Source organism: Syngnathoides biaculeatus, chromosome 22 (assembly GCF_019802595.1).
Source record: "Syngnathoides biaculeatus isolate LvHL_M chromosome 22, ASM1980259v1, whole genome shotgun sequence".
In the NCBI taxonomy this organism is placed as follows: domain Eukaryota; kingdom Metazoa; phylum Chordata; class Actinopteri; order Syngnathiformes; family Syngnathidae; genus Syngnathoides; species Syngnathoides biaculeatus.
In genome coordinates this window covers 2,830,344-2,846,578 of record NC_084661.1, presented here as the reverse complement: position 1 = coordinate 2,846,578, position 16,235 = coordinate 2,830,344, and the positions used below count along the sequence as shown (strand labels likewise).

The 16,235-nt window shown below is 46.9% G+C and overlaps 2 long non-coding RNA genes across 5 annotated transcripts in view; one reads left to right on the top strand and one right to left on the bottom strand.

Moving 5' to 3' along the window:
- Window positions 1–16,235, top strand: part of LOC133495270 (uncharacterized) — a 35,377-nt gene that overhangs the window by 6,982 nt on the left and 12,160 nt on the right. Inside the window, exon 4 of one of the 3 annotated variants that reach the window (XR_009793529.1) lies at window positions 2,972–3,097. The exons of the other annotated variants lie outside the window; for them this stretch is intronic. This is a non-coding gene — a long non-coding RNA (uncharacterized LOC133495270). Of the gene's footprint in view, window positions 1–2,971; window positions 3,098–16,235 lie in introns of those variants that run through there. 3 annotated transcript variants of the gene reach the window in all.
- On the bottom strand, window positions 992–5,115 carry LOC133495271 (uncharacterized). 2 transcript variants are annotated; one of them, XR_009793533.1, is made up of 3 exons: window positions 4,957–5,115; window positions 1,403–1,488; window positions 992–1,309 (listed from the first exon to the last, which is right to left on the bottom strand). It is a non-coding gene; the product is annotated as an uncharacterized LOC133495271 (long non-coding RNA). The 2 variants fall into 2 exon arrangements; XR_009793532.1 differs by lacking the exon at window positions 4,957–5,115 and adding an exon at window positions 4,130–4,381.

Below are 16,235 nucleotides of genomic sequence, written 5' to 3'. Positions count from 1 at the left end.
CCTTACCACACTCACCATTGCTCTGGATTGTTGACCCTAAATATTTGAAGTCGTCCACCCTCGCTATCTCTTCTCCCTGTAGCCTCACTCTTCCCCCTCCACTTTTCTCATTCACGCACATATATTCTGTTTTACTTCGGCTAATCTTCATTCCTCTCCTTTCCAGTGCATGTCTCCATCTTTCTAGTTGTTCCTCTGCATGCTCCCTGCTTTCACTGCATATCACAATATCATCTGATGCAAATTCACACAATACATCATTTACATACGTGTACACTGAGATGACAAAATCAATGCACTATTCTAAGCATTAAATGCACTGCTTATGCTGCACCAAAGGTTGCGCCTAACAGTAAAAAGACAATGTATGGTGCATAAAAAAAATAAAAAAAAACCACACACGCACACACACACACACACAAATTTGGGTTTTGTATATCATTTCTCTGTTTTACCAATACTTGTCGTCAATACTTTTCACGCTATCGGAAACCATGTGAATTTTGTTATGTTCCCTGATTTGTAATGAAGATAAATTTCCGGGATGACACACTAACCTGTTAATCCCTTGTAAAATGTGCCATTTTTTAACTCCCTTTGCCAGGGTACATATTGAAGAATTTGTACCCTCTCAATACATATTTGCCTACAAAGAGTACAAATTGTAAGGGTCCCAATATGTACCTGGTTAAGGGTACAATAGGTGTACCCTGGAGGGTACTGCCCCAGTAACAAGTCATTGGACCCTCAAAGCTACAAATTGTCAAACCTGAGGTCAAATATGAAGTAAAGGATAATATTGTATATTTTAAAAATACCGTTTATTAACAGTTTTGAAAACATTTCATTTTACTTTTTAGAACACGATACATTACCTTTGACAAAGATATTATCACCAACAAACACTTTCAAGATCAGAGAATAACTGCGACACGTTCAGTTTCTCGTCACAAAGCGAGGAATAAAGGCATAGGAATAAAAAGGAATAAAGTTCATTGTTTGGTCCCAAGCTCCCATTTGATAAAAGATAAATACATGAAAAATAAGATGTTACAAATGTACAACTGGTATTTTAGGGTTAGGCTAACCTCTGACCAGGATTACAACATTTCTTGTAAAACTGATCTTCCAGTCACTGTCCACCAACTGGACAGTTGGATAAGGATTCGCAGCATCCCGCTGAAGAATTGGGCCATAAAAATACTTTGTCACACCCCGAAAAAAATATATTACTTACGAGCAGTTATTAACAGATTAATTGCCAAGACATTTATCTCCATCAGATTTGAGGTGAGGGGATTGGGAATGGCTGTGGAAAGAGATGGAGTGACCATATAAGTTCCCACACTATTCAACAAACATAGTTTTGTGTGGAATACGAGGGCCCAGAAATCTTCCGTACCTTTCCCAATGTGATGAACCTGTCAGTCTTCTCTTTAAATATGTAGGGTCGGCAAGACCAGAGTAGCACAAAAGTCAGCGTATATTCTAAAATGAAGAAACAAAAATCATCAACAATCTTTGAATTACCTAACAGCTCTGGTTCAGTGGTTGATAGCTGCCACAACTAAGGCTTGGGTGAGAGGCGCTGGCGGCTGCTGCTGGCCGAGCATCGTAGAGGCGTTGGTTGCTGCTGCTCGGGCACCGCAGAGGTTTGGGCGAGAGGCAGCAGCTGCTGTGGGTCTGGCACAGCCAAGTCATCGGCAAGAGGTGGCTGCAAGTCAGGCACTGCCGAGACATGAGCGAGGGGCAACTACTGGTCAGGCACCGCCGAAGCATGAGCTAGACGAGAACGTGGGCCAAGCATGAACAAGAAGCGGCTGCGGGCCGGGCACCAGCTAGACAGGAGCAAAAGGGGGCTGCGGGTCTGGCACCACCGATGCAGGTGCAAGAGGCAGATGTGGTTCAGGCAACGCTGAGGCTGGTGTGGGTCATGCACCACCTAGGAATGACCAAGAGGCGATTGCAGGTCAAGCACCGCATAGGCATAAACATGAGGCAGCTGTGGGTCAGGCACCACCGAGGCATAAGCGAGAGGTGGCTCGGGGTCAGGCTCCTCTGAGACAAGAGTCAGAGGTAACTCAGGGTCCGCAGATGTCTCCTTAGCCAGCTGCCATCGAGGCCTGGTATGAGTGGATATGAGAAGGGCAGACTGCACAGGGATTCGGGAAGGTGAACTCAAAAACATGGGTGGTAACGGATTTTGCTTACCATTGCTTCGGCGGAGTAAAGCTGGAGGCATGAAACTGAACTCTACTTGGACGCCTCCACTGGACACCACGCTGGGGTCCCAGATGAATGACCGAATCGGTGCCCCAGAAAAGGTTGGAGGAAGAGGAGTCGGGCTTAGACACGGGGGATACGACGAGATGACGAGAGGTGACACAAATTGGGAGGGAAAAACCGCCTCCTGCCCATGCCTCAGCAGACCCTGAGCCCCTCTCGCCCATGCCCCAGTGGAGCCCAAGCCCCAGCCACGTGCTGCCTATGCCTCAGCAGCGCTTGACCACCAGTAGCAGCCACCGCCTATTGCCCACACCTCGGCAGCGGTCAACCAGCAGCAGCAGCCACCGCCTCTCGACCATCTCTCGGCTGTGCTCGACCTGCAGTAGCTGCCACCCCTTGACCATGTCCTGGCAGTGCCCGAGCCTCAGCCACCTCTCACCCATGCCTCGGCGGAACCTGAGCCCCAGCCGTCTTTCCCCATGCCTTGGCAGAGCCCAAGCCTCAGCCAGCTGCAACAGCTGCTGCCTCTCGACAGCACCTCGGTGGTGCACAACCAGCAGGAGCCACCGCGTCTTGACCACACTTCGGCAGTGCTCGAGCAGCAGGAGCTGCCGCCTCTCAACCATGCCTCTGCCTTGCTCGACCAGCCAGCAGCCTCCGCCTCTTGCCCGTGCATTGGCGGTGCTCGACCAGCACCAGTATCAGCAGCTGCCACATCTCAACCACGTCGGTGCTTTGTCCGCAGTTGTTACCTGCTCCTGTTTGGTTCCTGCTTGCCATTGGGACCCTCCTCGCAGATAACCACCTGAGTCACCCTGTAGGGACCCTGGTGCTTGACATTCTAGCCAACCTCCTCAACTGCTCAGGCAAGGTCCTCACTTTGGGTGGCCTGGATGGCCACCAGACAGACGAGGGCAGGTCCTCTCCAGCACTTCATTGATGCTCATTAGGCCATACATATAAGCCTTGGGAGTTGTATTGTTTGTTGTGTTTGAGACTCCATCATTGTGTGTGAGTATGCGTTGTTAGTATATTTCCCTCGTGACAGCATTCCTGTGCCACTATAGTCTAGTCTTGTTTCGTTCATACTCCAAGTTTTTGCCTGTTAGTTATCGAACATTGTTTCATGATTTTTGGACTTTGTCTTTCTGCCACGTTTTTGTGCTTCTGCCTTTTTGGACTGCTTATCTATGTATGACCCTCGAAAGTCATGTCACTGCCTCAGAGTCCTGCATTTGGTTCTTACCCAATGCCGCCTGCTCTTGACGGTATTTGTATGTAGAAAATGTATTTAATTGTAAATGGGAAAAATACAATAAATGGAAAGAAACACGAATAAAAAAGAAAGGGAGTTGGAGCAGCTCTCAGAGCATGGCAGTGACTGGCCTTGAAGAGTTTTACCCTTACTGATACTGGTTTAATGATTTTTCAGATTGGGAGTGAACCAATGAATTTGAGTGCAAACTTTTGGACTCGATTTGAAATGGATGCTCTCTTAATTTTAGAGCCACACCTATTAGCCAATCTGGTAGGCTGTGATTTTAGTACTGCTGGTTTCAAGCATGTGTTGCAATGCTTCCTTCTCCAATGGTGAGACTTTCAACTCAGCTCCTGGCCACACCTCAGCTGATTACCCAATAACCAACACCTGCAGAGCTGAGTTGAGGCTTGTTACCAAGCCACCTTATAGGCCGCCTCATGCCACTTTACCTTTGCTAGATCATCTTTGTATCATGCCAAAATATCCGTTTATTTCCAGATTGATGACTTGTTCTGACATTGTGTTTGCCTGAACCTCCCAGATGAGCTCTTTTTCTGACTGAGTGATCTACATTCTGTTGCCAACCAAGACTTAGCCTATATCCTTTGGATTCATCTAACAGATACCAAAAATGCTTTTTACCTGCTTTGAGTCTGCCGGCCTCCCTTGCTCCGTGGAAGCACTTCCATGTCATGAACTCTGTGTTCTGAACTAATGGGTCCTGCAATTCCATGTCATGATCTCTGTGTTCCGAACTATTTGGTCCTGCTATTCTCTGTGCCAACAGAGGACTAAAACAGAGGACAGAAATTTTGACTGAGTCATGGACCCGGTAATAAGAGCATATAAACAGATGCTGATAAAACGGATGTAGGATCAAATGGACTATCGGGATTGAACAATGTGTCTATGAATAGTTTCTATTTGTCATCCATCCATCCATTTTCTTTGTTGGCTATCCTCACGAGGGTCGCGTGGAGTGCTGGAGCCTATCACAGCTGACAACGGGCAGGAGGCGGGCTACACCCTGACGTGGTTGTCAGCCAATTACAGGGCACATAGAGTGTCCAATTAATGTTGCATGTTTTTGGGATGTGGGAGGAAACCCACCCAGGCATGGGGAGAGCATGCAAACTCCACACAGGCGGGGCAGGGATCAAACCCAGGTCCTCAGAACTGTGAGGCCAACGCTTGTCCAGCTGAGTCACCGTGCCGCAACTTTCACTTTGTTAGTGTATCACTGACCTGCTGAATGAAGTGTGTAATGTTTTATGCTGAAGAGTCTGGTTAGGGATATGTAAATGCATGCTGTCATGCAAGAGAAATGTCTATTTGCCCATTTATATCACATCAGACTTTTAAGACAGAGCACTGGGTTCGATTAAGAGCCAAGTCAAATGAATACACCCTCTCACTTATAAAGACTACAATGATATTACTCTTCATCATTCAAAGTAAAAAGTACTCACCCTGCTTTACATGCGCAATACGATTCCACTATTTTATCCTGTTGGATTTCAATATGAAGTTTGTGATGCATCAAATTTTTATGCATCGATCTCCACCTGTCATGATCCTGCCGCTTCAGGACGAGCTGTGTGGGTGCACGTGCGACTGCGCTAATTGGGAGGCACACACCTGCGCCTCATGCGGGCTGATCATCCCCTGTATATATAGGACCCGGTGACGACTGGTCCTCCGCCAGTTCGTTGAGCTTTATGTCCCGTTCCAGCACTCTCGTATCCCTGATTCAACCTGTGTGTACCAACCTTCGTCCGTTCTCCGACCAACCCTGTAAGCCTGACTCCTTGACACTGCTGCCTGCGTTGATTGTTTCCCCGTATACCGACTACTGCCTGCCCACTCATCTGCTCTCTTCGCCCGACGCCCCAACTACCGCTGCTGCACCGGACTGCCTGCTCGATCCCCGACCTCTGCATACAATAAACGTTTCTCTTCTTGAACTACCTTGCGTCTTCCGAGTTCCTGCATTTGGGTCCTACCTCTCGTTCCGTGGCCATCTACCCGGGACCTCCGCGGGGCGGCCAGAGGAGACGCCCCGGCCGGGCGCTTCCTGGTGTCTCTCGCTGCGCGGCAACGAAGACACAGTCCTCCCACTCCTCGCCGGTAACGGTGAGACCGGCAGACCCGCAGCTGGTGGCGAGGCTTCCAGCCCAGAGGGAGGAGGTGCCGCCAAATCACGAGGCGTTCCGCCGCGAACTGCGGGCGGAGATTGAGCGGCAGGGCGCGGAATTGGCGGCTCTCACGGCCCAGGTCCGGCAAAGATTGGCGAACCAGCCGAGCTACACTGACGTCGCAACGGCGACGGACTCGCTGCTGACTCAGGTTCACGTTGCCGTGGAAACCGACCCGCCCCCTTGCCAAGTGCACGCCACAGTGGGAACAGACTCGCCACCTCGCCAAGTGCACGTAGCTGTCGAGACTGACCCGCCTCCTCGCCATTCCCATGTCGAGGTTTTGGCGGTTCCGAGCAGAGCTCACGCGGCAGTTGAAACTGACCCGCTCCCGAGACACGCCCACGTGTCAGTTTCGACTGACTCTCCGCCTACTCCTGTCCGCGTTGCCCTGGAAACGGATTCGCCACCGCCCCACCCCCACGTTCCTGTTTCAACGGATGCACTGCAAGCTCACGTGGCAGTGGGGACCGACACGATGCCGCCTCACGTTGCTGTCCAGGAGGTGGCGACGTCTCCACAGCCGCTTCTCGTCCGTGCTCTGGAGTGGCAGTGGCGACCGGCCGGCGGACGTTCCCCGTTCCTGCTCTGTCGGCGACGGGCACGCCCTCACGTTTCTGTCCAGGAGGTGGCGACAGTTCCCCAGTCGCCTCACGCTCCCGTCCAGGAGGAGGTGGAGTTGGTGATGCTGCTGCCGCCTTCTCACGTTCCTGTCCAGGAGGAGGCGGCGACGGGGTCGCTGTCTTCTCAAGTTGCTGTCCAGGAGGGGGCGGTACTGACGCCGCCTTCTCAAGTTGCTGTCCAGGAGGGGGCGGTACTGGCGCCGCCTTCTCACGTTCCTGTCCAGGATGGGGCGGTACTGGCGCCGCCGCCTTCTCACGTTCCTGTCCAGGAGGGGGCGGTACTGGCACCGCCGCCTTCTCACGTCCCTGTCCAGCTGGAGCTGGGGAGTTCTATGGAGCTACCCAGGAGCTGGAGAGACTTCGGGGTGGCGGTCATGGATCTGGTCCTGCTCTCCATCATCTTCTTCGCTCCTGAGTTCGCCCAGCCGCTTCAGGACCTGGCCTCGTTGGCGACCAATCCCTGGTCGTCTTGCAATGACGGCGTGGGAGGTTCTCGTCTGGAGCAGTGGCCTGCCTCGTTCTGGTTCCTGCCTCGCCGTTTGGTTCCTCACAGAGGTCGTCCGCCCGAATCGCCCCGTGGGGACCCTGGTGCTTGGCGTCCGGGTCGTCCTCCTGACCTGTCCGCCCGGACGCCTCGTGTTTGGTGGCCTGGATGGCCACCAGTCTGGGGTTCAGGGGGGGGCCTGAGTCGAGAAGTTCCAACTAGATATAGGCGGAGCCGTCTCTACGCACCTCTTGGGCTCTGGTACCAATCCTTTTGAGAAGAGTTGGGCTCTGTTCCACTCTGGAGTTGCCCATGGTGAGAGGTGCCGGGCAGGTGTGGGTATACTTATTGCAGCCCGGCTCGGCACCTGTACGTTAGGGTTCACCCCATGAATAAGAGGGTAGCATCCCTCCGCCTTCAGTGGGATGACGGGTCCTGACTGTTGTTTGTGCCTATTCACCAAGCAATAGTTCAGAGTACCCACCCTTTTTGGAGTTGTTATAGGAAGTGGTGTAGAGTGCTCCTTCTGGGGACTACATTATTCTGCTGGGGGACTCCAATCCCCATGTGGGCAATGACAGTGTGACCTGCAAGGGTGTGATTGGGAAGAACGCCCTCCCTGATCAGAACCCGAGTGGTGTTCTGTAACTGGACTTCTCATCACAGATTGTCCATAATGAACACCATGTTCAAGCATAAAGGTGTCTACGTAGGGACTTGGCACCAGGACACCCAGGGTTGCAGTTCGATGGGTCCTGCAATGTATCATTGGACTTTCATATTTTTTTTGTCTTGGACACATGTAAAGAGAGGGGCGGTGCTGTCAACTGATAACTGCTTGGTGGTGAGTTGGCTCCGATGGTGGGGGAAGACGCTGGCAAAAAACCCAGGCATGGGAGGAGTTTGTTGAGGCCATGGAGAACGACTTCATTAAAGACATCTTTGAGGAATTTCTGGTCCACCTCCAGTGTCTCAGGAGAGGGAAGCAGTGCACCGTCAACACTTTATATCATGAGGAATGAACACTGTGAACGTCAACATGGGACATTGTGAGTCGATGGAGAGAATACTATGAAGACCTCAAATCCACTGGCACGCTTTCCCATGAGAAAGCAGAGTCTGGGTTCTATGAGGTTGAGGTCACTATGTGGTTAAAAAGCTCCTCAGTGGCAGAGCCCCAGGGGTGGATGAGATTCACTGTGGATTTGGCAGGATCCTTGAGGGTGCATGGGAGTTCACCCAACCTGTCTACATGTGCTTTGTGGACTTGGAGAAGGCATTCGACTGTGTCCCTCTGGGAGTCCTGTGGGGGGTTCTTCAGGACTATGGGATACCGAACCTCCTGATATGGGCTGTTCGGTCCCTGCACAACCAGTTTTAGAGTTTGGTCCGCATTGCTGGCAGTAACTGATTTTGTTCAGAACTTTTATGGATAGGATCTCTAGGCGGGCGGCATGGTGGATCAGCTGGTGAAGCATTGGCCTCACAGTTCTGATCAATCTCAGACCAACCAGTGTGGAGTTTACATGTTCTCCTCATGCCTGCGTGGGTTTTCTCCGGGCACTCCAGTTTCCTCCCACATTCCAAAAGCATGAAACATTAATTGGACACTCTAAATTGCCCCTAGGTGTGATAGTGAATGATAGTGATAACACTCCAAGTGCCCTGCAATTGGCTGGCAACCAGTTCAAGGTGTACCTTGCCTCCTGCCCGATGATGACTTGGATTGTCTCCAGCACTCCCGTGACCCCCGTGAGGATAAGCGGTGAAGAAAATGAATGGATGGATGGGTCTCTAGGCACAGCCGAGGGATAGAGGGAGTCCAGTTTGATAGCCTAAGCATTAAATATCTGTTCTTTCCAAATGATGCGGTTCTGTTAGTTTCATCAAGCCGTAGTTGCTCACACTCACTGGAGCAGTTTGCAGCTGAGCATGAAGCAGCTGGGGTGAGAATCAGCACCTCCAAATCTGAGGCCAAGATCCACAGTCGGGAAAGGGTGGTGTGTCCTCTCCAGGTCTGGGATGAGATCCTGCCCCAAGTGAAGGAGTTCAAGTATCTTGGGGTCTTGTTCATGAGTGAGGGAAGAATGGAGCGGGAAATCCACAGGCAGATCGGTGGAGCGTCTGCTGTGATGCGGACTTTGTATTGGCCGTTGTGGTCAAGAGGGAAGCTAAGTCAAAAGTTCTCAATTTACCAGTCGATCTACGTTCCTAAACTACCTATGGTCACAGCTGTGCGTCGAGACCAAAAGAACAAGATCCCGGATACAGGACATCAAGGTGCAGTGTGAGCTGGGCAATGGCACAAGACAAGGACATTGGTGATCTGGTCCATGGCTACAGATGCTGGCTCTAGGAATGTGGAATGTCACCTCTCTGGCAAGGAGGGACCCCAAGCTGATGTGTGAGGTCAAGATGTTCCAACTATATCTATCCTCCCCGCACAGCTTTGGCTCTAATACCATTCCTCTTTAGAGGGGTTGAACTGTCTTCCACTCTGGAGTTACCCACAGTGAGAGGCACCATGGAGTAGAGCAGTAATTCCCAAATAGTGTGCCGGGGTACTGGCTTCTCCAGGTCAGGAATGAAATCCTGCCCCAAGTGGAGGAGTTCAAGTGTCTTGAGGTCCTGTTCACGAGTGAGCGAAGAATTGAATGCGAGATCGACGGGCAGATGGGTGCAGAGTCTGCAGTGATTTCGGACTTTGTACTCGTCAGTTGACGGTCAGAAGGAACTAAGTCGAAAGGCAAATCTCTCAATTTATTAATTGATTACGTTCCTACCCTCACCTTTCGTCATTAGCTGTTGGTCTCGAGTGAAACAACAAAATCCCGTATCCAAAATATCCATGTTTCTTCATCTGTTACTAATCTGAGTGTTAAAATTGACCCTCAATTCACTTTTGACTCCCACATCAAACATCTGTCTTTTTGCCATCTCAGAAATATCCCCAGCTTTCATCCAATTCTCACTGTGGCTGTTGGAGAAAAGCTTCCCCACATGTTTCTTTCCTCCAGGCTGGACTGCTGTATAGTATTCCTCATTGGGGTTCCTGGAAAAAAACATTCAGAAACTGCAATACATTCAGAACAGTGCTACTAGAATTCTGAAGAGGGTCGGCAAGTCTGATCACATCACCCATTGTCAGGTTCACCAATCAGACATTCATTAAACAGGACAAAAAAGGAAGCAAAGACACCAGTTCAAGTCTCGCGAGGAGAGAGGAGAAATGACAGGCAAGTCTTGTACAATTCACCACTGCACTCTCTGATTATCCTCTCCTCGGCACCTCTATTTATTTAGTTTTGAGACACCCCTTATTTACATGGATGTTACAAAAAGGAGACGACAAGCAAAACAGTTTGAAACAAGGTGTACATGTTTGTTTATGTGCGTGTGCATGTGTGGAAGATTGCTGAATACATGTGTGGTCATCATTTGTTTAACAGGCAACAGTTCTAACAGTTCTGATGATTAGATGTTTTTGTTCTTGCTATCTCCTGCTAGGAGGCTGCCACGTTATCTAGGGCAGAGCAAAGCATTTCTTTATTGGAAGCAAATGTATGATAAATATGATCACAATTATTCCTACACCCATAATCTGAAATCCGTGCACTGGCTCCCTATCACACACCAAGTTGAGTGCAATGTCTCCCTTCTCAACCACTACTGCATACATGGTCCTGCAGTCACCAACACCATCCAAGCTCCACATGATGGATTCTCCTCTGGAGTTTAGAGACTGTGGAATGTTCTCCCAGACCATTTGAAGGCCCCACAGACTACAAACGGTTTTAAATGTGACTTAAAATATATAGTTTAAAAATAAAGCTTTTTACTAAATGCCTTTTAATTTCTCATTTAATTGTTCATCATATCTGATCACTTTAGAATTATAACATTTTTAATCTATTTCTTAAAATACTCTCTTTAGCACATAAGGTCCACTGCAAATAAAATTGTAATTGATTTGACCTTGTCAAAAAACATTAATTTGAATTTGTTGCTCTTGACACATTATTACTCAGAAAAATGGACAGGAAAGTCTTCTAATATGTGCAGTTGAAGGTTTATGCTTGAGTGAAAAGTCACTTAATTGAATAGATCATTTCAGCAGGTCCAACATGTCACACAGTTGCATCTCGAAAAGATAGCCCACATTGATCCACAATCCAGCATATCAGTGAACACAAACCCCAGATACATACACACTTACAATCTGTCCAACACTTTGCTGTGAACTAATGCCGTTTTATAAGGGAGCTTTTGTGTACACATGTAGTAAAAATCAATGGCCTGTGATGAGGGTAACAGCACAGGCATGTCATAAAACTATCAGCAGCAGATCAATAAAAGCAGTGCTACATTTACACTATGTTCTTGGTGGCCACGGCAGCCTTGCTTTCCTCAAATGCAGTGCACTATTAAGTCTTTAACTTTTGTCAGGGTCTCCTGCCCGTTGACAGCTGGGAAAGGCTTCAGTGACCCTCGTGAGGATAAGCGGCTAAGAAAATGGATGGATGGATGGATGGATGGATGGATGGATGGATGGATGGGCCATTACATGTTAAGGGGTTGTGAGCCTCGGGGGCTCAAAGTCACACCACGTTTTCTCCCAGTCTGTCATGGTCTGATAAAGACTTCTTTTCTCATCAAGGTCTGACACATTTTTTACATTTTATCAAGGCTTTCTGTAGATGAAAGATGAATGCTGGGCAGCAACGCGTCAGACCGTGTTTGAACGAAAGCACCAGCATTCTCCCTTGCTTGCCATGACTATCATGACTAACTGTAAACTTGGCAAGATTGGTATAAAACAATACACATAACAGCAGAACATGACGAACCTTGAAAAGACCATTATCAATAGGTACAGAACAGGTAACTGACGCAACTAACTCTTTAGGAGAAACAGATGACTTGCACAGCTTTGGGTTCCCAGTCAAAGCAACTTATACTGACAGAGAACAGGGCTGACTGGAGTTATTCTGTAGAAATTTAGGGGTAGTTATTCTGGGTAAAAACTCTTAGAGCCCTATTTTCACCGGTCTAAATATACCATGGCGGACTGCCAGAGGTGGGTTTGACCAGTGTTGGTATTTTTATAGACAAGCGCACCCCAGCGGATCAGAGAGTGGCCAGGCTGCGCCAAAGTGAGTGTATTACAGCCACCAATCAAAGGGAATCCTTACAATATGACCCAATGAGAGTGTGACGTAGAGAAATTTCTGGACAAAAGAGGATGATGGGTAATCGATGTGATCCATGCAACAATGGAGCATTGTCACTACTCTTGGTTCATATGACAATCTGAGCAGGTACCCTTATTAAACACAGGTTAAGCTGGTGATCCCTGCTAACCACTTCATTATCTACTCATTCATGTATCTATCCAAAACTTTGATGGTTTGTGTGCCGGCCAGTGGGATGATTAAAAAAATGTAATAAGGTTCATACTACTACTACTATTGCTACTAATAGTAATTGTAATAATAATAATAGTAGTAATACAATGATGGACATGGGCGACACAGTGACGGAGCTGTAAAACTTTGGCCTCACAGTTCTGAGGATCGGGGTTCAAATTCCAGCCTGCCTGTGTGGCGTTTGTAAGTTCTCCCCGTGTCTGTGTGGGTTTTCTCCAGGTACTCTGGTTTCCTTCCACATCCCCAAAACGTGCACGAAATGGAGACCGTAAATTGCCCCTAATTGTGATTGTAAGTGCCACTGGTGGGTCTCTGTGTGCCCTGCGATTGGCTTTCAACGAGTTCAGGGTGTACCCTGCCTACTGGGCGATGACAGCAAGGATAGGCTCCAGCACTCCCGCAACCCTCTTGAGGATAATAATGTAATAATGGAATACAATGTAATAATGTGAAATGACAAATGAAAAAAAGCATTGAAAACAAAAGCCTTTGTTTGCAATGACAGCTTCAAGATGCCTCCTGTATGGATTGCTTACGCATGCATTACTCTTGTGTGACTTTGGCCCATTCCGCCATACAGTTTTCAAACCATGACAATTCTATGGGCTTGGACCTTGAGTTTCAGTACTTTCCATAGATTTTCAATTGGATTCAAATCAAGTTAAGTCATTGACTGGTTAGAGTGTCCCGGCTTTGCCTGCATGAGTTTTCTCCATGCACTCTGGTTTCCTGCCACATCCCAAAAACATGAATGGTAGGTTAATCGAAGACTCTACATTATCCATAGGTCTGAATGTGAGTGCGAATGGTTGTTTGTTTATATTTGCCCTGCGATTCTCTCCAGATCAGGGTGTACCCTTGCCTCCTCTCTGAAGATAACTGGCATAGGCTCCAGCACTCCCATGACCCTTGTGAGGATGAGCAGCTCAGATAGATAGATAGATAGATAGATAGATAGATAGATAGATAGATAGATAGATAGATAGATAGATAGATAGATAGATAGATAGATAGATAGATAGATAGATAGATAGATAGATAGATAGATAGATAGATAGATAGATAGATAGATAGATAGATAGATAGATAGATAGATAGATCTGTGTGATTCTTCTCCCATTGCTGCAGACAGAATAGTATGTTTTAGATACATTGAAAATTTAAATATTTCAATAGTATGTGAATGTTGATCAACTCCATAATTACGCAGATACAGTATATCACCATACGCTATAATGTTAGATTGCTAAAATGCCACATCTTGTGACCCTATACAACTTTTTTTCCTAGATATTTGCAAGTCCATAAGATTTATTATCATTATGTGCACTCTACTAGAGGGTGTTGTTTGAACAGCTAATTGTACAAATGGACTCTAACTAAATTGGAAAGTGAGGCAGAAAATCCTGTACACCTTTAACTAGCATGTGAATACTTTTAAAACCTCCCTATCTTCCATTTGGATATGGCCTAATTGAAAAGTAAATAGTACACATGATTGCATCCATGAGTCAGTGAGTGACATCTCCTTAGTTGCAGCAGGAATGGGTCTCAGTTACTAAGTCCCCTTGCACACCCTCTGATGTTTTCCATTCTTTTAAATTACCTTGTTTGTATGCTGCTGCACCAGATTTTATTTGGGTTTTGGCATAGTTTTTCACCGTTGCATCGTAGGTTAAATAAAGGTCAATGATTATTTATGTTTCCTGAGGTAAGTATTCAACTCAGTGTTCTTTGAAGGGACATTAATGGGGCTTTTGTTTTGTGAAATGCCTGAATCCACAGGATGGTCTTTCCCAAGATGGTCTTTCCCAATTGCACTAAGTCAGACTACTGGCATAAAATCTTGCCGTATCTTGGTCAGATAGTGGCAACACTACACGGCCAGCATTCTGATAGCACCGTATCTTGTCTTTTATGATCACTGAGCTTTATTCATTTAAATTAAACACTGTCGGAGAGGCGGAAGCAGAAAAGGTGTCAGCATTTAATGTGACTGGATACATTTATTACCATATTGACAACAACGACTATGCACCGCGCCCATATATCGTGTGTATGTGGTGGCAGAGAACAAGCTCCTGGGAAAGACATTCATTCAAGGACTGCTTTTAGGTATGTCCACCTATTTTTAATATCATAAAGCTTGCTAGCAGGGAACAAAACATTATGTATCCCAGCAAGCTAGTGCTAGGACTAACAGGTGTAAATAAACATCCCAGTGTTCTGTCAAATCATGGTTTAAAGCTTTGGTTTACATTGGTTTGCGCGCATGAATAGATGTTGACTATGACGTGCAAGTATGTTGACAACGACAAGCACAGGGGGCAAAGTACCAGTCACAATAGTCAAGCTAATAGGTCAATGTTGAGGTGCACTGTTGGAGAGTTTGTGCTCATATGTCACACTGCATGGATGATATCCCAAAAAAATCAAATATGCGAGACTTTTAATTTGGTGTCATTGGTAAATGTCACATTACAAGAGGTTTTATGGTTCCCAACAGAATAATCAAGATTCAAGATGGCGCCTACCAGTGTGGTTGTCTTTGGCACATGTTCCCTGGTATTATTTACATTAGTATCTCGCAAAACTATGCCCCCTACCCAACAAATGGAATTTACTTGAACTTCTACTCAAGACCTGCAAAGACTGGATGTTTTTCCCTGTTCTCCATGGAGACTTGGTTTTGTGAACGCGCTCGGACAGAGCCGTTAAGCAACCCACCTTCCACCTATATCGCGCGGACCGCATCATGGAGCTAAATTGAAAGGTGGTGGAAAATGTTTCTACATCAATGAGAGATGGTGCACGGATGTTACACAGTTCAGCTCCCACGCAGCCAGCTTTTGGAGTCGTTATTCTTGAACTGTAAGTAGGGGGAGGCTATAAATGCCTTTTTGGAGGAAAAACACCTGGGAATGAGTTTAAATAAAGAAATAAAGAAGATATCTAAATGTTATTTCTCTCTGTGATTTTGCTTCTTGTGGCTACTTTCATTTTATGAAATATATGACTATATCCTTAAAATCGTTATTTTGCAGAAATATGCAGTATGCCTCCTTGTATGTCTGACACATGTCTAGTCAGCTATTGGATATAGTGTCAGGGAAGTTGCTCCATGGCCAAACAAAAGTCTGACAGTGTAATTGTAGATCTGTCCTTGGTCTTGCCTAACAGAACCTTAAGATTGTTACGAAACAGTTCAGGAGTCAGCATCTTCCACTTTCGACCTTCAGTGTTGAACATCCCAAAGACATGGCTTGTTCTGGGTAGTGACACTGAGGTATCTCTGGCATATGTTACTTCGTCTTTCATTCTCTTTGTCTTTAGGTCATCTGCTTTATTCTGAAGGTACTCATCAACATGTTCTGCTGCTGTGAATGGTCTCCCTTGGTCCTTCAGTCTGTCCAAAATATTTAGTTTTCTGTTCTCAACGTGAAGCAGATTCGCTTCCTTCTTACTAAGCCCAGCAGCTCTAAGATCCTGCTGGCGTGTGTTCCGGTCTGCAGTAATATTATCCATAATCTTGACCACTGGGCCCATTTTACGGAACTCACTTGAGGCATCTTTTTGGCGCAAGTCTTTAGTCAGCTTTAGTATATTGCCACAAGATACAGTGTTCAAACTAGGCTTCTTCTTTAGTCGCTGATCTGGAGCTCCACACTGTCTTTCCAACTGCAAGTTGTGAACAGGAGCCTTGTCGATATTCTGGACCTGTTCAAACACTGGATGTTCTACATCAGCCATTTTGGGAAGAATTCTGTTTGCCAAAGATACACATTCTTTGGCATGTGTAGTTGCCATCTCTTTGACAGATTCGACTACATCAAGATTGTAGTTTGCCTTGACTGCATCAAAGAGAATCTGACAAATTCCACTGAAAGTAGGTTGCTGGAAACAGAAGAATTCTTCATCAACTTCTGTGTTCTGGAGATCACTGTGGAGTGATGCAAAGAATTCTGCATGGCTTGTATGTGTTGCTTTGCTTGAAATAGTCTTTGCATGAAATGGAGCAAC